General features: G+C 42.0%; 1 protein-coding gene across 1 annotated transcript in view; it reads left to right on the forward strand.

Annotated features, from left to right (window-relative positions):
• Positions 1-257: 257 nt before the first annotated feature.
• The window catches only part of LOC127656463 (lysine-specific demethylase 6B-like), a 55,690-nt gene continuing 29,257 nt past the window's right edge, over positions 258-26,690 (forward strand). Inside the window, 1 exon segment of the mRNA XM_052144806.1 lies at positions 258-670. The gene's annotated coding sequence lies outside the window, so the exon portion shown is untranslated.

Consider the following 26,690-nt stretch of genomic DNA (forward strand, 5'->3'; position numbering starts at 1 on the left):
AAGAAAGAATGAAAGTAAGGGATCCCTTCCGCACTCTGATCCCTTCTATCTGACACACAGGGAGGGAGGGTGAGAATGAGGCTAGAGAGAGAGAGAGAGAGAGGTGTCAGGGGACGGGGGGAGGGGCTGTTTAAAGCAAGAGATGTAAAAAAAAATAAGAGGCAGGCCGGCCTATAGCAAGGGTTGGGCTTAAGCGCTGTGTGTGTGTATGTGAGAAAGAGACCAGCTCCTTTCCTCTCTTTGTTTGACTACTGAGTGGAAAAAGCAGAGAGAAAGAGAGAGTGTGTGTGAGTGTGTGTGTGTGTGTGAGTGAGAGAGAGAGAGAGAGAGGAGAAAGATTGAGGAAAGCAAAGAAAAACAACGAGGGAGACACTGTTTTTTTTATTTTTGTTTTTTTACTTTGGCTAAAAAAAGAAGGACTTCTCTTTGGTTTGGAGCTGGAATTCTGCATCCTCCTTTTGCATCAGCTTTTGCATGGTTTGTGTTTTTGTTTGCAACCCCTGCTGCCGGTGTTTGTGTCTGAGGGGGGCGGGTATTCAAGCTTGCAGCTGTTTAAAAGAAAAATAAGAGCAGAGATTTTGCTGAGCTTGTCCAACCAAGACACCGAACGAGCAACTCAACACAGTGTGGAATTACTTCAGAAACACAGGGAATAACGCTCAGAAACACGGTAAGACTCTCCACCTCAATCCCTCTGTTTCTTTGTGCATCAAGCAGGCATTTAAACTGAACTTGTGAAAGTATCCAGGCTGCATTTGGACCGTTCAGCAAAATAAAAATACACACTATGCGGAGAGCAAGAGAAAGTTGCATTGGTTTTTCCAGTAGGAATGCTGCATAAAGGAAGCTTGTTGTATGCAGGCTGTCCGGCTCTGTTCTGACTCTGTTTCTCTCTCTCTTTCTCTTTCTGTCTCTCTCTCTCTCTCTCTCTCTCTCTCTCTCTCTCTCTCACACACACACACACACACACACACACACACACTCAATTGCAAAAGAAAGGATACAACAGAAATGCTGCTCTATTCTTTTTCAATGACTTATTGCCTTTCCCTCACATCCATATGGAAAAGCAGGATGTATACACAACTTGTTCTTGACAAGGTCAGTGAAGGCTCATTGTGTGTATATTGAAGAGATTAATTGTGTTCAGTTAGTGGTTTTGCTGAGTCTCATTTCAGGTATTTGTGATTTGTAATTTTTTGTAGGCTCTTTGTGCTGTGTGTGTGTCTGGTGTCCATTGTGGTTGTAGGGAGTGGTGTTTTTGGATTATATGTTAGATGAGAACTGGAGTAAACCCGAGCACTTGACCTGTGTGAGTGTGTGAACCTCCACTTACTTTTGGATGACTGTCCATCTCACACACAACCCACTGCCATTACCGGCATCCTGGAATGTTGCAATCGATCAAGAAACTTTGTGTGTTTGGTGCTGTTGTCATGGGTGTGTATCTGTTGGCTCCACCCCTCATTAAAGCTCTCGACCTAAATAAAGAAACAAAACATTGCTGGAAGAGCACACTTCATCGTTGTCATCAGGAGATCTTTAAAACAATAACTAAATGCACGCGCGCACACGTTTTCTTAGCTATCTAAAAGGGAACATGCTTTATAATTCTATAGTTTTATATAAAGCTGATTACTATAGATTACCTTAATGGAAAACTGCATTTTCAGAATTTTCTTTATACATATATGAATGTTTTTTTTGTTTTTTGTTTTTTAAGATTGTTATGTCAGATTTATCTCACTTTTGGGGACAACTTTTTCCCCAAATTATAGCTAAGTACGTCCACACATCACTGTGTCTCAGGATTCTGATCATCTTAGCTGAGCGGCCCCTCTGTAACAGATCCATTCATCAATACATGTCCACCGGAAGTACATTCTTTTTCTCTCTCATTCTCACATATCTTTTTTACACACCTGACCATTTTCGCAATTGTGAATCAGACTTCAATGCGACTGTCTGGACTGAAACTCATCAGATGTGGTGTCGCCATTGCAGGTTTTTATTAGTGCATACAAGTCGCCCTCAGCAAACAGTTTAGCAGCTTTGTGCTACGAAACTCTGACTGAACTCAAATGGCAGTGACATTTTACCTGAACTCTCCCCGGGCACAAGCTAGCTAGCGCTGTTAGCATTAGCATTGCGAGGGCTGTTATTTCTCTAGTAATTAGCAGTGTGCTAATCTATTCATTAGCCAGTAATCTAATTGTCAACTGTGTTAATGACAGGGCTGTTTATGCTAGTCCTATTACGTGTCCTTTACCTTCCAAAAAGTTACCATGGTTTCTACTAAAAATACCATAGTTAGTACAGTTTATACTGCTGTAGATATGTGAATGCAGGGAAAGTGGTACACTTTCTGAAACATTTTCATAGTGTTGCTTTAAAAATCATCCATCAATATCATCCCATAATAGTTTTCATTGATCTTAATGCTGATTTTAGTAACTGAAAAATATAAATAAAATTATTGATGATTAAGAGTCCCCCTTTACCTATTTTTACTCTATTAGCGCTACTTTCAATAAGAAAATAATAATAACATTTGTAATAAAATAAGTCACAATAAGATTCTGAAAGCTTCTTAAGGCTAATATATACCTTTAGATTTTCAAAGTATACACTTTTGACTGCAAGCCAGTTTGGACGTGTTTCTCACATGCCCGCAATGTCTGCTTTGTAGTACAGTCAATGCCAGGCACATGACGACGCGGACAGACCGTGCATTGAGAAAAACTAGCGTACTGTGCTAATGACGAAGTAGTGCAAGTGACGAAGATGCTTTTAAACTGCTTGACGTGTTTATTATGATTTATCAGTAGTAACAATAGTTGTAGTAGTTTATTGTCGGAAAATGTGGCTACCATGGTCAGTTTTTGTGAGGGTTATGTTGGGGTCCTGTTTTGAGGCCTGTATTAAGGAGACCTGCTTTCTGTCCTGATCATGCTAGCTTTGACTCAGTCCATGTCCATTGAAAGTTTATCACTCCCTCTGATGGACGTTTGTTCTTCTGCAGATGGGGGGTTGGCTGAACAGAGGATTATGCATTCATTGGAATGGAGAGAAAGAAATAGGAGGCAAAGGCAAGGGAGGGAGGAATGATTGAGTGGGCTGCCTGGAGAAGAAAAGGAGATGGGGGGGGGGGGAGTTAGAGAGATGGGGGAGGGGAAGTGTTGCTTGGCTGATGTTATGCTCTTTCTTTTTGGGGGGTACATCTCTTGTAGACCTACACCTCCAGCCAGTGATTTTTAGAAAGAACAATATACAAACATCGACTTATGTGGACTTGACCAGATAATAATATATATATTTATAGTAGCTTAGTACAATGTTACCTAATAAAATATTTTAATAACTAACTAAATAACTAAATGTTATATATTATACCCAAAGAAATAAACTTAATTAAAAGTTTGTAACTCTAATCTTTATTGTGGGAGGCTGTGGCTCAGGTGGTAGAGCAGGTCGGCTGGTAATCGCAGGGTTGGCGGTTCGATTCCTGGCCCACACTACTCCGCATGCCGAAGTGTCCTTGGGCAAGACACTGAACCCCGAGTTGCTCCCAATGGCAGGCTAGCGCCTTGCATGGCAGCTCTGCCGTCATTGGTGTGTGAATGTGTGTGTGAATGGGTGATTGGGACACAGTGTAAAGTGCTTTGGTAACCTCTAAGGTTAAAAATAAAAAAAGCATTCTATAAATGCAGACCATAATCTGATTAAAATAATTTAAAATGTAATGTGTTACACTACTTTTTGTACTAATTAGTTAATTCATTTGTAATTAGATTACACCCAACACTGAATGTTCATGCTGCTTTTTTCTATACCACGAAAGCATATAGAGACTAGGGAAGATGTGTCGCACCAGGTTAGATGACATTGGCAGTGTGAACATTCTTCAAAGTATTTCCTTTGAAATTTAATGGAAGTCTTGTATGTTTGAAATGGCACATAGATGAGTAAATTATGCCAGGATTGATTATATATTTATTTTATATATAACTTTATTTATATAACTATTCCTTTAAATAGTTTTGTTTTGTGTGTTTATTAATGCTTTGGCATTTTTTGTCAGAGCAGTAAAGCTTTGGTGAATGCATTGGACTGTGCTGATGGTGCATATGGTTTCTTAGTTAGATAAAGTTAGATTTTTTGTTACTAAATGCTGTTGGGAGTCATAGAGATGGTAGGACAGATCTGAACAAGCTTGATATCTGTTGTCCCTTTGTCTCTCTCTTTTCTCAGAGTCAAACGTTTTCTCGCATACACAATCTCACAAATTCCTTATTATCATTAGCATGCAATCTGATCACTCCAAACACACACCTGTGTTTTCTGCACCTCCTTTGTCTCAGTTAAACCCACTGGGAATAAGGTGGTATTGACACACATACACACTCACACATACACACCACACAAATACACACTGGTATTTTGATGCACAACGTGTATTTAAACCTAAGTATACATTGTTTTTTCTGCGTGCTGGTACATAAATTTAAGATGTGGGCTTGTGGTCATAAGAGTATAGTTTCAATAGCTGGCATGCAGAAAAATAAGTATTCACTACCAGTTTATGTTTTGTGTGCCAGTGCCCCAATGTGGTAAGCTGGTGTCCCATCCGCGCGTTTAAACCAGCTTAGCCTGCTTCATCTGAAATACCATGCTGGTCAACCAGCTTCACCATCTAGATTTTGTTTTCTCTCTTTTCTCATAAACCAGCCTAGACCAGCATGGGAATTGTATGCTGGTTGTGCTTGTTTTTTTAGCAGGGTAGCCTTAACATGTATACACTACATGCTGGGTGAAGCCAAGTTACAATTACATCATCTAGGTCTGTTAGTGCGACTTAAATCGGACTGGTATGATTTCAGTCGAACTAAAGTGTTTACATTTTATTTAAAAATGAACAAATATTGTTGTAGACCAACTGAAATGTAACTTTTAAAGTGCATGTAAACGAGTGAGAGTACGCCCCAAAATAAGAGATCTGAGGGTTTCAGAAAGCTGTAGAAATTGGCTTTAAAAACACAAAATTGCCCATAAAAACAATAATAAACACAAACTCACACATGCAGACAGATTGTGGTAAGGGCTTTGTGTGTGTTTTCTGTTGTCTTTAATTCTTGTCTTCATAACTCTTTGATCTGCCTCTGTTATACTTTATTCATTCCTGTTCTCTCCTCCCTGTGTTTGTATGCTGACAACCCTTTCTTGTTAAACTTGAAAGTGTGCATTTGCGTGTGTGTGTGTGTGTGTGTGTGTGTGTGTGCGCGTGCGTGCGTGTTTGTGTGAGAGAGTCTTTCATGGGTACAGTAAACATGTTCTGTCAGCCATATAAAATTGAAATGTCTTTGCTCCACATTTCTGCAGTCACGTACACCATCAATGGGCGAAATATCACCCAGCCAATCGATGGCAAAGATCATAGAGAATGAAGAGAGAGAAAGGTCAAAAGTGTGTTTCTGAGTGTCCTTTCTGTCCACAAGTGTCTCCATTTCTTCATTATTCAAAATTATTCCGTTTCCTCTCGTTCTGTTCAATGTAATCCAATTATGTAGGTTCTGCCTTTCTAACCCAGTTCTCTAGTGAGCTTTGACTGCTTGTGTAAGGTGTGTACGTGTGTGTGTGTGTGTGCGTGCATGTTTTTGAAAGATTTTAACTGTACTATGACCTGTTGTGTAAGGTCTGTATATTAAGATGTGTCTGTTTGTGTTAGTGTTGTGCAAGGTATTCTGTGTGTGTGTGTGTGTGTGTGTGTGTGTGTGTGTGTGTGTGTGTGTGTGTGTGTGTGTATGTGTGTGTGTAAGGTGTGTGATAAGAACTGGAGCCAATCAGGCTGCACAACAGCAAAATTCTCTGCATGAGAAATCTCTGTCTGTATGAGATTTAGTGCCTTTCTCTGGGCTGTGATGTGTATGTGTGTGTTTGCTCTGCCTCTGCTGTGTGTTTTACACTCCAACAACTTGATCCTTTCCTGTAGATGAGGGAGCCTGTATAGATGACCCCAGTGTTTGTCAAGGCTCTGGCACACTTCATACAAAATCAAACAAAATCTGGCTGATTCAACGCTTTATCCTTTTGTTTTGTGGTTAGTAACAGCTCGACAAACTTGAAGGAAAACTTTGTACAGGCTGCAAAACAGCTTCTTACTGTCATTGTTCTATATCATCAGTATGTAGTCTGACAGATTTTTTTAGTTATATTGTTCAGTCAATTAAGATAAGTCCATAGCCACGTTTCCACTATTGGGCCAATTGAGGGCATGCTAGTGTGTGCCAGGGCCAGTTTTATTCCCACTGTCACTTCTGGAGCTTTATTGTGCCTCTTCTGGGCTTTTTTTGGGGCCTGTGAACTGGAGCGCCATCTACTTTGAGTCCGACAGATTTTTCAGTTATATTGTTCAGTCAGGTAAGATCAGTCAATAGCCACGTTTCCAATCTAGGGCCAAATGAGGGCATGCTAGTGCGTGCCAGTTGCATTCCCACTGTCACTCTGGGCTTTCCCGGGGCCAATGGCCTTTGGCCCCCGATTATGCTTTGGCCAAACAAGGCCAACCGGAGATTGAGGCGGGCTCAATGTCAAAGGCGGAGTTTTGCCAAACTTCCAAAGTTGTGTATCCAGCACACACGGTACAAGTTTGGGGGGGAAAAAATGCAGGCACAAAAAAATCTGTTAAAACGGCCAATGGACAAGGGGTGCACAAAGAACTTTCCATGGTTCGGTGAACTTTCATAGACGGTGTGCTGGGGAGAGACCACTCGGGACACCATGGCACTGACAGTCAGTGAGTTGTCAATGCTGACTTATCTTGCTGTTTACATTCGATATAAACTCGATATTCTAGAGATAACTAGATAGCATGATACCTCAGCTTGAGCTTCCCTCTTGTTTGAGAAATGCTGTGGTGTGACGTTGGCACCACAGCGGTGTATTAAGGGTGGGTTTTTGGGCAACGCTGAGTTATTGGCCTGATGATGGGAACACAGATCGTTTTTGGTCTCACTGCTCGAGGTCCGAGGCTGTTGGCCCCCGGCTGACCAGTTGATAGCCCTAGCTCGCACTGGATCGATAGTGGAAAAGCGGCTAATAAGAACACACTTAGTTAACAGAGAGTTATTAGCAAACTGGTGTAGATTTAACTACATCTGTACAATTGTTTACGTAGAGACATTTTCCAAGAACTTCATGTGTTTGTTTTTTTATTAGTCTACAAAAGGAATCAAATCTACTCAAGTACTTTTAAGTGCCCATTCACTCTATTGTTTAATAAGCTGCTTCACTCATGTGCCATCTGCAGTAAAAGCCATTCACACATCTGCCCATAATAATTTATGTTTGTCATCATTCTTTAACTGTATTCTGTTCATTAACACTCTTTTTTACACCCATCTTTGCAGTAGTATCGGTGTCATCATAAATAACAAAAACAGAGTGTAAATACTGAATATTATTAAAACACATTATTTTACTGATCTCATGTGAAATCTACTCATAGAGTGAGACCATTGATAACACATTTTGATGTCACATTAGTTAAGTTAGTTAAGGTTAGACTTAGGTAATGTAGTCTTGTTGGTTCTCATATTTGAATACTCCTCACAGCGGTGCGGCTAGTCTCTGAATATTTGCAAAGAGTATGCCGTTGCTTAGCTGTTTCAAACTTCTTTTTGGCTCTGAGCGAAGAACAAAGATGCACTTTGCTGTGAATATGCCAGGGCCTTCAGGTTGCAGTCAGTCATTGTTGATGTTGTAATTGAAATAAAAATGTTAACATTTTTAAATCAACAATTTGATTACTATGAAGCCCATTCGTGCGGCAACAAAGCAAGGTTTTTTTGTTTTGTTTGTTTTTTAAGGTGTGTAAAACAAATTTCCCTTCACACAGGTAATGAAATGCCCTGAGAGATTGCTAATGTGACGTCATCGTGACGTATTACCAGTGGTGAACGCAAAGCATTTTGGGAATCCGCGGCACAAACAGAAGGCGCCAGGCTGGCCAGCATGGAGGGAAGAACGCAGTGTTCAAGATGCCGTCTACCTGCTGTGTTATAAACTGCAATAGTCGTTCTCACGATAGAAGTGGCATAAAGCTTAAGAACGGAAAATCCTTTTATCGTTTTCCAGCGTGGAAAAATAATAGTACAAGTCATGTTTCAGAGGTGACAAAAAGTGCGACGAATGGCATGGATAGCAGCAGTAAGGAGGCCCAAGGTTACCTTCGATAACACTCCACCACACATGATGGTGTGTTCAAAGCATTTTCACAAAGTTAAATTACAGAGAGTAATTGTAAATGTTATGTTGTGGGCAAATAACCAGTGTGTTTTGTTTGATTTAACCAGACCATTAGATTTGACGTTAGGCCAATGTTAAATGTTAACTAGCATGAAATGGCTAGAAAATGAGCTTAAGTTACCAATGTACTAAAGCGTAACGTTAATCAGTTTTAAATGTTGTACATCTAGGCTACATAGCAATTTATTTGGTGACTGTGTTTGCAGGCAAACCTGCCTATGAAATGTTGGAGTGTGATCCTGACTGGGCCTAGGATATGTGGTGCCTTGTGAGGGGGAGGATAAGACTTTGCTGGATAAAAGTATTGTTGTGAAGCCGTCGTGTTAGAATTATACACCATGCTCACATCTAAATATGTTTTTTTTTGTTTGTTTGTTTTTTTCCAAAAAAATTTGTAATGTCACTTCTCACATGTAATGATTTTTAGCCATCTCTGTAAATAAAATACACAAAGACTGAATTAAATTCTGCCTCCTTTATCTGTATTAAGGAATAATTGTGCAAAATCAGTTTGGATTGCAATACACAATTACATAACTTAAATGGTAGTAACAACCAACTTAATTTCAGTTTCTTTACATATTTAACATGTAAATACATTTAGATGAAGACATTTATAAAGAGTCCATAGAAAAGATAACTGAAAATGTATGAGGTAGGTTGTGGGTGATAAGTCACAGACATGTACAAGCATCGCATTGCTATAACTCTTCTCTGGCTGGTGCGTTTGAATCCCACGCAACCTAAATGGAACCACTGTATAGGACAGTTCTGATTATCGCAAGCAACCATGTCCGCAAACATTCAGGCTGTCTGCAAAAGCACCACAACACAGCCTTTTCAGGTTGCCCTCCCCTGACCAGTCACTATGCTCGTAAGTATCCAGTCCTTTGATTCCCTTATTTTCTCGTCATATCTCGTCTTTGCATTAGGATGTAGTTTTAGGCGGTATGGTCCGACAATGTTTTCTTTAGCCCGCTGCATTTTGTAGGATTATATTCTGTTTTTCACGCTAATTTTTTAAATTATTTTCATGCCACTAGCCTGCAATGCGATGCCAGCCCATGTAAACGGGCCAAACATACCCATAATTCTTTGCGTTCTGATGACGTTGTCGCCCAGTTGGTCACATGTCTTAGCAATCTCTATAGAATATGAGCTTTGAATCACATGTTGCTGTAGTTAACAAAACTAGCACAGAAAGCTTTTTTGACCACCACCATTAAATGCTAAATTAACTTAAGAAATCCTGAAAAACTGAAACATTGTTTTCTCATATGGGTTCTCTTAATGTACATTTTATTGGCACACTATATGACATTATATTGTTTGCGATACACAAACGTAGTCAAGACTTTGGTCCCAACTGTCCCAATTGACAGCAATGAATAGGTGTTTTACGTCATTGGCTTTTGTACGATCGGTCACACTACACGACTGCGTAGTATCAACAGGCAGTAAGAAGCTGATATTGTGCGTTATGTACTCTGTAGTCACAAAATTAGACCCTTTTCTCAAAATCTGATGGCAATGATCACATGAGAATCATTTTTGATGCATGTTACTACAAGGTGGTTGGCCCAAGACGGTTGTTAATACTAGGTATAAACAGAGCCTTCATCCCATACACTAGCTTATACATACAGTCAAACGCTCTAGCCTTTTAAAGTGCATGCATGCCAGCTACAACTACTATTCGATTTCTCTTTAGGAGTTTAGACCCATAAAGATATATTTATAGTATTGCTGTCGATTTAACGCGTTAATTCAGTGTGATTAATTTGACAAAAAATAACATGTTAAAAAATTTACGCAATTAATCTCACCATAATAAGGAAGATTCCTGAGAAATGCAAGCTTGTAGTACCACCTGTTTACTCCAGAGGGCAGTAAGTGAAATTTCAGCTGTATGAGCAACGCACAGTTTATACAGTGAAGAAAACACTTCAGTAGGCAGATCAACGCAAACATACGTTACATTCTTGCATGGATTGCTGTGAACTGTGTACCAATGATTGACTTGATCAATAATATGGTAGTAAACAATACATTGTATTCTAAAGCCGCTTTTTGTATGGTCTTATCAATGATTAACTCTTCTGCTACAAGAATGTAATGCATTTTAATTATCTGAATATTTTTTATTATATATATATATATATATAATTTTTAAATATTTAAAGATAACTATGTATAATTATATATTGATATAAATATGTATAATCTTTATATATTGAATTATTGTTATATGAGGGGCTTTCTCAGAAAATATTTGTATATGCGATTAATCACGATTAATTAATCAGGACACCATATAATTAATTCAATTAAAAAATGTTATCGATTGACAGCGCTACATAATAGTCTTTCATACTCAAGCTATATAAATGCAGGTATAGTCTGACCTCCTCTCACACACAAGCTCTAGATGTGCAAAGTTCTTGTGTCCACCTTCACCTGCTTAGGGATAGTGTTAGGAGTTTGCATCGTCTACTTGCACTACTTTGTGAAAAACCAACGGCCTAATTGTGAGTGTTGCAACCTTGTGGATCCACTAATTAGTGCAAACAATTCCAGGCATATGCGCAGACTATGCATAGAGTACGGGGGCTAGAAAAATCGCTGCATGCTCAGTGACTCATTGCTCGCATAACATGCTGATTACAAAATTTCTGTCACTCACCCTGTATGCTTAAAAATAAATATATTTTGTCCGTTACTGTAACCATGACTTTGTAACAGCCCACTGTATTACATCTGTGATGTTTTAATGTCATTCTTTTCTCTAAGACCAGAATGATGCTAGTCTGTTTATAGAGGTCAGACACTTTAAGCTTTTAGCTGTGAGATGAGATCACAAATAAGAGATGGAGACAGAGAGAGAGAGTAGAGGGCTTTTGGATATGAGGTTTAGATGCTGAATATTCTATTATTCCATGTTTGACCGAGCAGGCGTGAACGTTTTACCACCTTCAGTGTAGCAGGTGCGAGATACGAGGAGTCATCGAGTGTGTGTGTGTGTGTGTGTGAAGCTGATCCCATTTGTTTTTAGCAGCAGTATCAATGAAGATTGGATTTTGCTTTCATTGAATGTTTATGTGGAGCCATTTGCTTGGAGCTATAGTGGCGTCCCCTGCTGTGTGTGTATGTTAGCGTGTGTGTGAGTCTTCTTGTGCTCTGGTTGAGAATAAATAGAACAGCAGTGTGATTTCACACCCCACCTCCTCTCCTCCCATCCCCCTCCCTCTCTCTCTCTCTCTCTCTCTCTTCAGCATCAGTGCATCTGTGTCATGTCACTGGGTTCTGTTGTCCCAGAGTAACCCTCCCCCTCCCTCACACACAAATGCTCTTGTTCTCTCTCCATTCCACTCTGTCTTTATGTCAATATTTCTCCATATATATTTGCTGTTATAGATGCACTGTCATCATATGAAAACAGCTGTCAAACAAATGAATGTACGTTAATGTGTAGTGTGTCCATACGTGTATGTGTGAGCAACGAGAGAAATAGAGCACAGAAAGCTTTTGTATGTTAATGTGTGTGCGTATTTGCAGCCTCAGGCTCCTCCCCCTGGGAGAGATGGACAGGTGTGGAACAGATTGAGTTCTGCCTCATTGACTGTTCCTATGCACACACACACACACCTGCACACATCCATAAACCATAACTCATACAACACTCAAACCTATTCATATACACACATGCACACTAATATAGACTTTTGATTTGAATCTTGTATTTGATGTCAATTTTGACAGGTTAGGGTGTGCATGTAATAACAAAGATTTTCACGTAATGGAAATTCACTTATATGGTAAGTGAAGCTCCTTGAAGTTTGAAAATGTCACGGTACACAAGCAGGAAGGAGGACCCAAACATAGGAATGAGTAAAATAAATAATTTTATTAAACAAAAGAAAAACAAATAGGAGTCTCTCAAGAGAGAGAAAACTGGTAAGAACACAAAAAGAACTAAACACGATAACAAAGTGGTTACTGGCAAACGAGCACAGGTCAACAGACATGGGAATGAAACAATCCAGCAAACACAAGAGGAAAGGGAGCACAATATATACAGACAAGGCACAAGAGGAAAGAGACAATCAACAAAATGAGGACTAAACTAGGGGTGAGGCCAGAGGGGGTGGTGTTGGGAGAGCACATGGTAAACGTAAACATTAGCCTAAGCCATGTGCTCATACATAAAAACAAACTCACACAGTTGAAAAACTGACAAAGACAGGAGGGCAGACAGAGAAGGACCATGACAGGAAATTGCTGAAGATCTACATTTAAAAACTCCTTATAATTCCTCGTTTCCTTAACGTTAAAGGTAAAATACAACTTCAGCCATATGGCCTATACTTTCGAATACCATCGAAAATAATTAAGACTTTTTCCTCATTTTGTAAAAGTAAAAAAATCTTGTTTGTCGAAATACAAAATCTTACAATCTGAATGGGCTTACTGTTGGGTTTTAAAAGCATAACTGTTTCTGAAAGCATTTATATCCATTCCTCCATGCACATATGTGTGTCATTTGAGCTGTAAAGTTGTCCTTTTAAGGTGGAAGTTGAACTACTTTACTTTGTGGAAAAAGTTACCAGGTATTTGACAGCAGGCCAGAAATGCTGTCAAAAGATAATCTTGAATGTGAATACATTTCCATCCTTTGTGTTCTTATGTAACCAAAGGATGTAAAACAATTAAATTATATGACAAGTTTGAACTGGATGCTGCAGAAACTATTCAGTGTTAACTTTTATATGTTTAATACTATCTAGAGCACAAATGTTTAGAGGAAGATATTATGTCTATGATCAGATGCAAGTATTGTTGTGTGATATGTCATCTAATGCTGTGATGTTATGTGTGTTCACACATGAGATTAACAGTCTATAAACAAGACTTCTTCCCTTCAAAAAATTGAATCTAAACCCTCTCAATACACATCACACCTTTCTCTCTCTTTCTGGTCCATTTCACCTCATTCTTCCCTGTTCTCTGTTTTCTTTTCCTCTTTTGTGCACATATTCATACACTCATCATGCTTTAAATGTGTGACAATGTGTTATTGTTTGTCTTTGGACATGTCCAAGTGTTTATACAAACAAACATTTGAGTCATTTGAATCAGTGTTGATATAAGAAGTGTTGTGTAAGCACTAGTGAGAGTGTGTGTGCATGATGATACTTGACACACTTAGCGTGCGTGTGAATGTGTGTGTGTGTGTGTGTGGTCTTGTGGTTCAGAGACAACATGTGTCGATCATATGGCAGTTTGAGTGAGTCAAACTGCTCACTTTGTGTGAATGTGAATATTACTTGGACTTACTGATAGAGACAACAAACCTTTATGCCCACATACACACACACTAGTGCATGCACACACACTCCTCAGTCTTAAAATGTATAAATTGTTGTTTTGCATACTTAAAACATGAATGATTATTGAAATGAATCATATTCAGGCCTATTCATAACGTGAGGAAATATTTTCCATATTAAGACTTTAAATACGGACTGTGCATTCCTATGAACCATTCACACAGTGTTATCATCCAGTGACCAATAATAAATACCTTTTTAAATCACGTGTTGAAGTCTATATGGCATACTCCAGTACAATAGGTGGTGCTAACATAACTAAAGCAGTGTTGCCAATATTAAACACCACAAAATAAAGAATCCATGAAGCTGGCATTGTCAAGAGCTTTACTTGCTTATCCTTTTTGTTCCATGGCTGTTTGCAGACTTTTTTCTTTTCTTTTTTTTATCCCCTTTTCTCCCCAATTTGGCATGCCCAATTCCCAATGCGGTCTAATTCCTTGTGGGGGTGGAGGACTAATCTCAGTTGCCTCTGCTTCTGAGACATTCAGCCACGTGGCTTCCTTAGCACGTTACCATGGAGACTTAGCATGTGTGGAGGCTCACGCTATTCACCACGGCATCCATGTACAACTCACCACGCGCCCCACAGAGAACAAGAACTATCTTATAGTGACCATGAGTAAGGTTACCCACTTGACTCTACTCACCCTAGATTCCAGGCCAATTGGTTGCTTTGGAAGCCTGGCTGGAGTTACTCAGCACACCCTGGAGGGCATCACTGGATTTGCTGTTCCTGTTTCTGACAGCACACTGCACGTGTTTGTAGCCTGCTTAGCATTGCCTATTTCTATTCTTTTATTCTCATACGTTCATTTTTTTATCCTTTGTCATTCCCATACGTTCGTCATTTTATCATTTGTCATTTTACCACGTTTTTCAGGTTTTTCTACTGTTTCATCTGTGTGCATTTTACCTGTTGCTACTTGAGTCTAGCTCGAGTCTGTGTTTGTAGCCTGCTAGCTTTTTTAGCATCGCTTAAAAATATATATATATATATATGTTTTCAGCCTTTAATCCTTAACATCTGCCATTTTCTTGCACGCATCAGGGTTCCCCCCACATTATTCTCCTATCGCGAGTCATCTTCCGTGAAGGGAGGATTATAAGAGGACACAAACCAAACAAATAGCAGAAAATGAGGTCCACGAGGGAGAGTATGACAACCAGACTCTAAGAGTCATCTTTCGCGTGGATCTGCATTATATTTTTATTGCGATTAAACTGCACGCATTTTACAGCGCGCACCCGTTTTTCTCCTATGTGTTACAAGAATTATTGCAGCGATCTCAAAGCACCGCTTATCAAGAACAACCAAAAACAACAAACAATTGCGTGAGGGATTCACTTGACATCCTTCCTTCAAATATTCGTTTACTCTGTATGCCTTTACCCTTTTCCACACACACAGCCCTGGTGCTGTTTTTGACAGAGTAGAAAAGCTAGTCAGCATTAAACATGACAGGCTGTATTTACTGCATTTTGTATAGTGTTTTAGATGTTAGTTGTTAGTAGTTGTAGAGGGCCATTAAAACTGCAGGAAAGAAGGCCCCTGTTCACTTCAGATCTGTTTAACCGTGAGATTGATTTATGCAAAAAGTTAATGCCTCAGGGTTTAGGATTTTTTTCTATTTGTGTTTTTGTAATGGTGAAGGTGAAGAAACATGCACAAGCTTGTTTGCTGATCATCTCAGCGTGTTTTAACCTGGCTGACTGTTGATTTTGTTCCTCGCTCTTTTTGTGTGTGTGTGTGCCTATGTGTGAGAGAGAGAATTTTGTGTAGTCTGGTTATTGTTGGTGTGTCTGTTTAAATGTAGATGGAAAATCATTTATTTAACGTTTTTGGGGTTGAAAGATAAAACAGTTTTGTTGTGGCCTACTGTCTGTTTCTCCACCTCAAACTACTGTAATGTGGTCAGCTGCATGCAAGAGAAATGGACCACACCCTCATGAATGACTGACAGATGTTCAAAGACGTTTAAAATATTCATGAGAGTTCAAATGCACATACACAGACGCAGACACTCTTAAGAGAGCCAGTATTTAGTGCTAGGGATCCCGTGGCTTTGTTGGTTATTGTTTAGACAATAGCATGTGTGCGTGTTTTTGTTTGTGTGTGTGTGGGTACAGATTTGTGTGTGGGTAATTTTCGCAAACCATATATGGTTCACTAGGACGGATTATGACTTGCAAAGCCCTTGGGGCCAATTATCTCCAAGGGCCCCCCTCCATGTAAAAGTTGTTTTTTTTGGAGGGGGTGTTCTTTCTTCATGCCCAAAAGGGTTTTCAAGCGGGGGGGGGGTCACAGAACTACATCACAGAGCCTTAAAGCCCAGGGCACCCCGGGCAGTCAAGGGCCCCTGGGCATTGGCCCGGTCGGTAATCTGTCCCTGATGGTTAAAAATCAAAACATTTTATGAGATATGTGGCAACAGTTCACTAAACCAGATCTTCACCACAGTTTCAGCACCCCGCCCAGCTACATACTCACCCACACACGCAAACTGATCGCAATCTCAACCACATGGATGCACGCAGACTTGTGGGCGGCGACCCAATACACCAAAATTAAATGGACATGCATGCAGAGGTAACAAGGTCATGCTTTGACCTGCTCTGACCTGGTATCACTGTCTCATGTAACTCATGGCAGTGTTCCTAAAACTCTGCTAGTAGAGAATGATGCTAACAATGATAATTTAATTGGTTCAATTCCCAGGGAAGACGCATAAAGATAAAATGCACACTTTGAATGCACTGAAAGTTATTTTGGATAAGAAAAGATATGAAAAGAATTTCAGAGCATAAGGTATTTCAAATGGGGACTATCAGAGAACTCTCTCATATTATGTGGCTTATTAACTAGGGTTGGGAACCGAGAAGTGGTTCTTATTTAGAACTGATTAAATTTTTTAAAACATACTGGAACCTAATTAATTTAGTGACTTTCGGTTCTTTTAATGGCTCTTGGATGTGCATTCTTCTGATTATGTGGACAGGACACTACTTAAATACACTGACCACGGCAGTAACATGCTGCTGAGGGTCATAAATCCACTGATAATTGTGTTATTTCCAAATATTTCTTCCTCAAAAGTACTAAAAGAGTCAAAACTGAAACCATTAAGGAACCTGAATCATTAAGAGGAATGGGAACCAGAATCATTAAATTCCATAAAGTTCCCTTCCCAGTTGATAAGGAAGTGATCGGACTTACGATTTTCAATCACATAGGCTCCTTTGACCTGGGCCAGAAGCACCCACACACTGAGCACCATGGCAACTGCATAGCAACGCCCTGGCAACCACCAACAACACACCATTGTGGTACTGACATTTTTGGCTCTGGTGTGTGGTCTATTGTCCCAACACGAGGAGTCGCTCTGCGTCATATGGTGACTAACCATCAGAACAGCTGATTACAGTACCTTGATTCACGCAAAACAAGCTCACACATGAACACACTCACATGCAAGCACACTTAAACCTACACATTGTGAGACTCATAACAGCTGTGTCCGCGAAAGGGTCGGTCGTTGGAAGCAAGTGTGGTAAGGAGTTTGGTTAGGTAAGTGATATAACTTCACTGCCATATAACACATTAGGTTGATAAAACTAATGGCTTTGGGCCCTCAGGGGTGGAAAATCTTTTCAGATGTTCTTACTGTTTTTACCATAAGCATTACTTTTTAACATGGTTTTGCAAGTGATGTGTTGTTCAGGCATTCATTGAATGCACTTGGGTGGAAATAATGTTTTAGAAAAGAATAGTGTCTGTGCACGCAGTCTGCTTTCTGCCAGGCTTCTTTTGGAGATCATTAATGCAATGGAAGAACAGGTTTTCTGGGTTAGCAAGGTGTAGCGCTCAAGTGTGCATCGCTGTAGTTGGTCAGTGTCGTTGTGGTTCTGGATGAGCACCACTGAAGAATAAACCCATTCTCCTATCTGCACTTCATCTTTATGCTGGCTTTATTACAGGATTTGTACAATAGTATTGTTTGCTAATGCATTACAGTAGGTTGAGTGATAGCAAACACCTCAAGTGTTCAGTACAACGCAGGTCTGGTATCTTATCAACAGTTAGATGTATGCTGAACTGGGCGGGTTGAGCCACAAAAGTGTAAGAGCTTTGACCTTTGGTTTTGATTTGATAGAGAAAGTGTTTAGGTGTGTGCTGGGTACGCCAATGTGTGTGTGTGTGTGTGTGTGTGTGTGCCTTCATTTATCTGGTGTCTATGTAAATGCCCCAGCTGGTGTGCAGACAATGGAAAGGTAGAGCAATTATGGGTGGGAATCAGCAGGGACCTATCAAAATAATATTATAATAATGTCTGGGTCACAATACGATAATATTGCAATTCTTTTTGTTTATTGTGTAATTATTCAAAAATTGTATATATTGCAATCTTTTATGAGCTTGTTTCTCATTAGTCTGCTTTGATGTTTTGCACATTCACACTGGTGGCCAAACGTTTGGAATAATGTACAGATTTTCGGTTTCTGAAGGAAATTGGTACTTTAAATCACCAAAGTAGCATTCAACAGATCACAAAGTATAGTCAGGACATTACTGATGTAAAAAACTGCACCATGACTATTTTAAAAAAGTAATTTTTAATCAAATCTAGACAGGACACATTTCCAGCAGCCATAAATCCAACACCTTATCCTTGAGTAATCATGCTAAATTGCTAATTTGGTACTAGAAAATCGCTTGCCATTATATCAAACACTGCTGAAAGCTATTTGGTTTGTTAAATGAATCTTAACATTGTCTAGGTGTTTGTTTTTGAGTTGCCACAGTATTCAATAGACTGGCATGTCTTAAATGGTCTGAACTTATATAGAGCCTTTTTAACCTTTGCGGTATTCAAAGCGCTTTACACTGCGTCTCATTCACCCATTCATACACACATTCACACACCAATGACAGCAGAGCTGCCATGCGAGGTGCTAGCCTGCCATTGGGAGCAATTTGGGGTTCAGTGTCTTGCCCAAGGACACTTCAGCATGTGGAGTCATGTGGGCCGGGAATCGAACCACCAACCCTGCGATTAGTGGCCAACCCGCTCAACCAACTGAACCACAGCCGCCTCAAAGATCAATATTAGGTCAATATTAGGTAAAACATTTCAAAAAAAGTTTGTTTTGAGGAATGAAGGCTATACAATGCTTGAAATTTCATACAAAGGTGTAGACTACAGTCTTCAAATACAAAGGACAACTGGATCTAACAAGGACAGAAAGAGATGTGGAAGGAGTCTCTAGTTTGAGAAATAGACGCCTCACATGTCCTCAGCTGACAGCTTCATTGAATTCTACCCCCTCAACAACAGTTTCATGTACAACAGTAAAGAGAAGACTCAGGTGTGCAGGCCTTATGGGTAGAATTGCAAAAAAAAAAGCCACATTTGACACAGAGAAACAAAGAGAAATGGTTAGAGTGGGCAAAGAAACAGATACATTGGACAACAGATCAATGGAAAAGAGTGTTATGGATCTTAACCCCATTGAGCTTTTGAGGGATCAGCTAGACTGTAAGATGCGTATAAGTGTCTGACAAGACATTTATGGCAAGTGCTACAGGAAGCATGGGGTGAAATGTTACCTGAGTATCTGGACAAACTGAGGGCTAGAATTCCAAGGATCTGCAAAGCTGTCATTGTTGCACATGGAGGATTGTTTTGATGAGAACGTTTGGTTACGTATGTAACCTCCGTTCCCCGAGGGAGGGAACGACACGTTGTGTCGGAGAAGCGACACTAGGGGTCTCTCTTGAGCGCCGATATCCACCTCTGATCTATGAAAAAAGGCCAATGAGAGTTGGCAGCCAGTATTTGCATGTCCCACCCCCGGACATATGGGTATTTAAGCGGCGCAAATACGCGAGTTCATTCAGGATTTTTCTGAGGAGCCGGAAATGGTCCGGCCACAACAGTGGCTCGGTTCAGCGACATGGCGGAGGAAAGACACAACGTGTCGTTCCCTCCCTCGGGGAACGGAGGTTACATACGTAACCAAACATTCCCCTTCTGTTGCTCTCTCCACGTTGTGTCGGAGAAGCGACACTAGGGGACCCATTCCAATCTTGCCATGTGCTGAACCGTGTACGTGAACTGCCGATACAGAGGCGGGCAGGGATTCATCCAGTGCCGCGCATCGTCTGTACCTGGCTGCACGTACCCTTCCCCAATGCCCCATACGAACATCGGGATCCTTCTAGTTACCCTGAGAGGGGAACAAGGCGATGTTTGCCAACATGGGAACGGGCCAGCCTGGCTGGGCCTCTTTTCTCTCTATGTTTCTCGCATAGAGCAATCATGGCCGGGGCCCTTACACGCATATAGGGAAGGGGGTCTTACCCAGACCCTGCGGAGACCACACCTGCCCTTTTTCTTGGGGAGGAAAAGTGGTAGAACCAATCTAGATGCTGAACACCAGCCAGAATATTTCTCTGCGTGAGCATTTTGAACGGGAGTTTTAACAAGGCCCGATTGAAAACTCACAGGTCCAGGATTGGTCGTAAGCTGCCGCCTTTCTTGGGTACAATGAAGTAAGGGCTGTAGAAACCCTTCCTCATTTCGGTTGGAGGGACGGGCTCTACCGCGCCCTTGGCTAAGAGGGTCACGATTTCCGTGCGCAGGGAACTGGCATGCTCGCTGTGTACTGCGGAAAAGCGGACGCCCCTGACGGGGGGGGAGCCTGGCAAACTGAATTGCGTAACCGAGTCGAATGGTCCGGTGCAGCCAGCGTGACGCGTTGGAAAGCGAAAACCATGCTTCCCAGCTCTGCGCTAGGGGCACCAAAGGGACGAGTATTTTGGACGTACCTGGCGGGGCCTCGCAGCGGGGCGGAACAGGTAATGCAGCGTCGGGCGGCTTCGTTGCGGCCTGAGGCTGAGGTGCTGAGAATAAACTCAAAGCACTTACCTTGCTCAGCGCCCGGCAGGGGCGGGTTCGTGACTGAGGAGGAGGTCTGATGTTGGCGTCCTCTGGACTCGCCTGAACCGGCCGGCCGGGGAACAGTCGTGGGCAGGCGGAAGGCGGGATCGCCGCGTCCGGTGTACCGGACTGTCGTAATCTGAAAGCAGATTGCCGTGAGAACGGCATTTGCGGGCCAGGTGACCCAGAGGCAAAGGAAATAGCTCTTTTATTGAGAATGTGGGTACCACAGCCCCGTCAGGGGTGTGGCAAATGAAAAAACAAAGGATTCTCCTCCCGGCCCTCCACCGGGGGACGGAGCGGTCTTACCACCTCCGGAGCTAACGTCTTCGGCTCTGGGTCGACTGTCTCAGGAATGCTTGGGAGCCTTCCGGGTCGTAGAGGGGGTTCGTGAGACAGGGGGCGTACGCCGCCTGCGGGGTGCTCGACGCTGGGGCTGAGAGCTGGGCCCGGGTTGGGGCGGAGCAGGAGCTGGTTTATTCGCCGCAGGGGGGCACCCTCGGCGAGCAGATGGGGCAGGGCCCGTAGCGGCAGGTGTGCGGCGGGGCATGATGTGAGAGATGGTCTCCGTCTGCTTCTTCACCGCGGAGAACTGTTGGGCAAAGTCCTCGACGGTGTTGCCGAAAAGGCCAATCTGTGAGACAGGAAGTGGTTCTTGTCAGCCTCCGCATCTCGACCAGATTGAGCCAGAGATGGCGTTCCTGGACCACTAGGGTGGCCATCGCCTGTACGAGTGCCTGCACTGTGGCCTTCGTCGCTCTCAGGGTGAGGTCGGTCGCTGAGCGCAGTTCCTGCAGCACATCAGGATCAGGTCCACCCCCGTGCATGTTTCTGAGTGCTTTGGCCTGGTGGACTTGCAGGAGGGCCATCGCATGCAGGGTGGAGGCAGCGCGTCCAGCCGCACTGTAGGTCATTGCGTTGAGCGAGGATGTTGTCCTACAGGGCTTGGATGGGAGTACGGGGCGGCCACGCCAGGAGGTAGGGCTACCGGGGCATAGATGGTACGCAACTGCCCTATCGACCTGGGGAATCGCCCTGTATCCGTGGCGCTCTCCACCGTCGAGGGTGGTGAGAGTGGAGCGGGTGGCACCTAGATGATCGGAGAGCGGGGCTCTCCACGTAGACGTCAGCTCGTCATGCACCTCCGGGAAAAACGGGACCGGCACGCTGCCCCCAGGAACCAGTCATCCAACCGTGAAGGCTGTGGGGAGGATGGAGGGTTCCAATCCAACCCCACGCTCACAGCGGCCCGGGAAAGCATGTCAGACATCTGAGCGTCGGTCTCAGCCTGGGCCTGCTGGCCCGAAGGCGGCAGTCCAGGGGAGTCCTCGGCATCAGACATCACACTCTCCGATGCAGCGGCGAGCTCATCTGCTTCGGGCTCGGGAGGATAGACAGCCGGGCCGTGAGGCGAGCCGCTATCGCCGTGAGCGTGAGCGGGGACCAGCGAGCGTGTCGGGAAGCAGGAGGTTCGCGGGGGCTACCCGGCGAAACTGCAACCGCTGCCGCCCCAAATCGCCCCCAGCGCCAACCGCATCGTCCTCAATCCCGTGGGAAGAAGGAGCAATCGCGGGTGCAGCTGGGGTGGCTTGCTCTCTGTTGAAAGCAAGCCGCGACCGCAACGTGGTCATGGTCATGTTCTTGCAGTGAGAACATGAGCCATCCACAAACGCCGCCTCGGTGTGATCGCGGCCCAAACACACGAGACAGCGCCTGTGGCCGTCTGAAGCGGAGAGCACTCTACCGCATCCAGGAACAACACAGGGGCGGAAGGGCATCTTGAAATAGACGCGTCCTGAAAAGGACGTTCAACGCCACTGTGTTTTGCTCTTTTAGAGAAATTCACTCTTTTAAGGGAAACAACTCTTTTAATACACAGTATGTGTGTGTGTCTGCGCTGTCGAAGCGCTCAGGGGCAACAATGCACGCCGTGCAAAGTAGGAGAAAGCCGCTGTTGTGCGCCGTCAAATCCAACAGCATGCAGATCGTCAGAGGAAACAGGAATGTAATAGTGGTGTGTAACTCGCAGAAAACTGCAGACAGACCATCGGCTCCGAAGAAATTTTCTGAATGAACTCCCGTATTTGCGCCGCTTAAATACCCGTATGTCCGGGGGTGGGACATGCAAATACTGGCTGCCAACTCTCATTGGCCTTTTTTCATAGATCAGAGGTGGATATCGGCGCTCAAGAGAGACCTCTAGTGTCGCTTCTCTGACACAACGTGGAGAGAGCGACAGAAGGGGAACTCTTAGTTTAGTTAAAGAAGTTCTGAAAATTTTATTCAAACTGTAATAGTGATTTTTCACGTTATTAATTTCCTGACTATACACTGTGATCAGTTGATTGCCACTTTTTTGAATAAAAGTTCCAATTTCTTTCCATAAGTGCAAAATTATTCCAAACTTTTGGCCGGCAGTGTATATTTTTGGCTCCGAATTTGTATTTTATTAGAATTTGAGAAAGATTTGAGCATACATCAACATAATGCACCAATACATTTCACCATCTCACAGACTTCCTTTGTAATCTCTTTTTCCCCCAAAAACATTTTATAGTGAAAAGTTCAACTTTACAGATTCTTGTCTTTAGAATATCAAAAAAGAATGTTGAGAAGTAAAATATCACAGCAATGTGAAGTTTTTACCCCAGGCTTCTCTTTTCTCTGTCTCTTTTTTCAGTCTCTCTCTCAGCATGTCTCTCACATTTATGCTCTCTGAGCACTGTTCCTCTTCTCTGTTTTATGAACTCTTTGAGTCTGGGTGTCATACTCTCCCTCATGCACCTCATTTTCTGCTGTTTGTTTGGTCTGTGTCCTCTTATAATCCTACCTTCACCTTCAGAGAGTAGATTAGTCCTCTTTCTCCCTCTCACTTTTGGTTGTGGAATTAGACACTGGCCTTTTCTCATCTAACTCCTGTAAACTCCCCCTCACTGTGACCTTTGAGCTTATGAAGTCTGTCAAGGTTCAGAATGGCATTTAAAATGATGTGCTAGATGCTAGCTTTGAGATTTCAGAGCTTGATTTCACCAAAGATTGCATCTTCTTCAACTCTCTCTCCCTCTCTCTCTGTTGGCACTTTTCCATGGCACGTTACGGTTCGACTCTACTCACTTTACTTTTCTGAGTTTGCTTTTCCACTGCTCTTTAGTGCCGCCTCAACATGGGTGGGATTATAGGCTGATCGTCATAGTTGCGCTGCCTCTACTGACGTGACATCATCTTAAACGTGACACAAATCAGTAAACAATAACACGACCACTAGCTGTTAGCTACTAGCTCATTGTACTGCATAAATCGGTTGTTTCATGGTGATTTTACACAAGTGTGACAGTTAAATTGACCTGGTTGTTTTAGAAGCAAGCTTTCCAGTAGCTGGTCAACTAAATAAAGTGAAGCTTTCAAGCAGAGTATGGAGTTAACGTAACATCCTCCATCATGGACTCCAGCCGTGGACGAGTCCAGGGCACTCTCCCTCCCATTGCTCGCCGGTCTAGATAGCTTCCATTTGGTTGAACCACTTCCACTTTTCCTTGATGGTTCTGTAGTCAGTTTTAATATTAATTTTAATTTTCCCTACACTGTTGGTGGCCGTGTGCGGCCAACAGCTGAGACACTTCCTGAAAGACTTTTGCATTTTGCTTGTCGCTAACGAGAAGAACGTCTGCACCTCGTTTATTGACCACGGCGTGGTTTTCCACACAGCCATTTCTTTTTACAATTCGAAAGTAGCATGAACAAATGATACTGCTATCGCTGTTGCTAACTTTAAAACTAGTGGGTTGATGTCCCATGTCGCAAATCCAGTGACGCTGGTAGTGACTATTCTTTCTGACCAATCAGTGATCTGCAGGGTTTTGATGTCACATTTAGTATCGGCTCGGCTAGCTTGGAACATCAACTGAAGTGATACAAAAAAATTTACTAGGTACTATTCACAGTGGAAAACCCCCAAAAAGCAAGCAGAGTCGAGATGTACCATGCAGTGTAAAAGCCACATATGTCTCTGTTTCTTTCTTTCTAAAGCTAGTTATTAACTGGCTTGCTGTGCTTTATTATTGTTCTGGCCAGTTACTTTACAAAATTAGATGCAAAACATGCTGCCACAATGCTAGGGTGTTCCTAAATGGTTGCTAGGGTATTCTGGGTTGTTGCTAGGGGGTTCTTAGTTGGATGTTATGTAGTTTCTGGCCTAAGTTAAAAGACCCCATACCCAAGTCTCTATGATATTCTGGTTCATAGATATGGCTCACAGCCATCGTTTAATGTAAGTATATGTGATTGCTTTTGCCAGTTTTATCTGCCTGGCATCAACTGTACGTTTTATTGTTCAGAAAAGTAATGGCAAAACATCTTTAATATTTAGGGTTAGGGATACGAACAAACACATAATTATAAGCAATAGTTACTTCTCTTTGCAAGCACCACTAAAACAGTATTTAAAATTTGCAGTGTTTGGATTTTAAGGTGGTTTATTTGGGTTCTTTGCCCACATGTGTTGAATTTTTATAGTTGTTATTGCAGGGCTGTCTTAGAGCAGCTGGCTCCCTGCAGGGGTGCAACCTTTTGACATGAAGGTCATAAGTCAAACGCTCTAACCACTTCTGCTTTACATCACCATCAGTAAACAAATAAACCCACTTTATCACTTTGTCTGACTAAAAATTGCTGGTATTTTTCTGTCATACTTGAGAGAGAATGGTGGTATTTATGAGTGGTGCTTTAAAATGTTCCCCTCAAGCTACAGTCTTGGAGAGAGAGAAAGAGCAAGGGTAGAGTATAGGACTGGGTAAAAAAAATAGTTTTTCCGATGCATATCTTCATTTGAACGATCTTGATATCTATTCTTATATTACAAGATTGATCTTTTTACTATATGCAACTCTCTACAATACAAGTAAATCACAAGCATATGAGATCAAATTTCAAGCTAAGTGACTTCAAATGTCTGATTAGCCAATGGCTGGTAAATGTTCAAATATCACTCACCAGTGATTGAGTAGTACAGTGGTGAAGAAGTTCAGCATCCTTTCACTGCGAGTAGAAAGTTAAAGCTTGATTTGAATCGTTCTGTGTAATGTGTGTACAAATTCGAGATCCACGCAATCTATTTGTCATTGAAACATGTCTCTTTTAATACCTTCCTGTTCTTTACAGTCAATTGTTTATCAAAAAAATATATATATATTCTTTTTGTTTTTTTGTTTTAGGCACCATTCAGATTAAATTCTAGAGACTATTGTGCGTGAAAATCCCAGGAGATCAGCAGTTACAGAAATACTCAAACCAGCTCTGGCACCAATCTGGCACCAACAATCATGCCAGGGTCCAAATCACTGAGATCATATTTTTCCCCCATTCTGATGGTTGATGTGAACATTAACTGAAGCTCCTGACCCATATCTGCATAATTTTAGGCATTGCACTGCTGCCACATGATTGGCTGATTAGATAATCGCATGGATGATTGTTGATGCCAGACGTGCTGGTTTGAGTATGGTTGATGCCAGACGTGCTGGTTTAAGTATTTCCGTCTACAGTTCTGTAGACGGAAATGCCTTGTTGACGAGAGAGGTCAACAGAGAATGGCCAGACTGGTTCAAAATGACAAAGTCTATGGTAACTCAGATAGATTGCTCAATTGTGGTGAGAAGAAATGAATCTCAGAATGCTATTCTGAGATGGTGGTTGGCGCTGTTTTGGCAGCACAAGGGGGACCTACACAATATTAGGCAGGTGGTTTTAATATTGTGGCTAATCGGTGTAGTATATACAATATAATATCATATTGATTTATGAAATACATTGATTTGTATATTTTTTTTAAATTACCAAAATTATGATAAATAAAATATAATTAGTAAAATTAATATTTTCATAATGTGCCTAGTCAGAAGGTCCCCATGCTTAATTAACAGCATTAGCTGGGAGATCCTTTCATTCATATGTAAACAAAATTGACTGAAATTGAACCATATGAATCGATATTGAATCTGTGCTGTGGTGGTGGTACACTAATGTATCAGATGATACTTTGATATATATCATGGCACTGAAT

This window comes from Xyrauchen texanus, chromosome 2, assembly GCF_025860055.1.
Source record: "Xyrauchen texanus isolate HMW12.3.18 chromosome 2, RBS_HiC_50CHRs, whole genome shotgun sequence".
NCBI lineage: Eukaryota > Metazoa > Chordata > Actinopteri > Cypriniformes > Catostomidae > Xyrauchen > Xyrauchen texanus.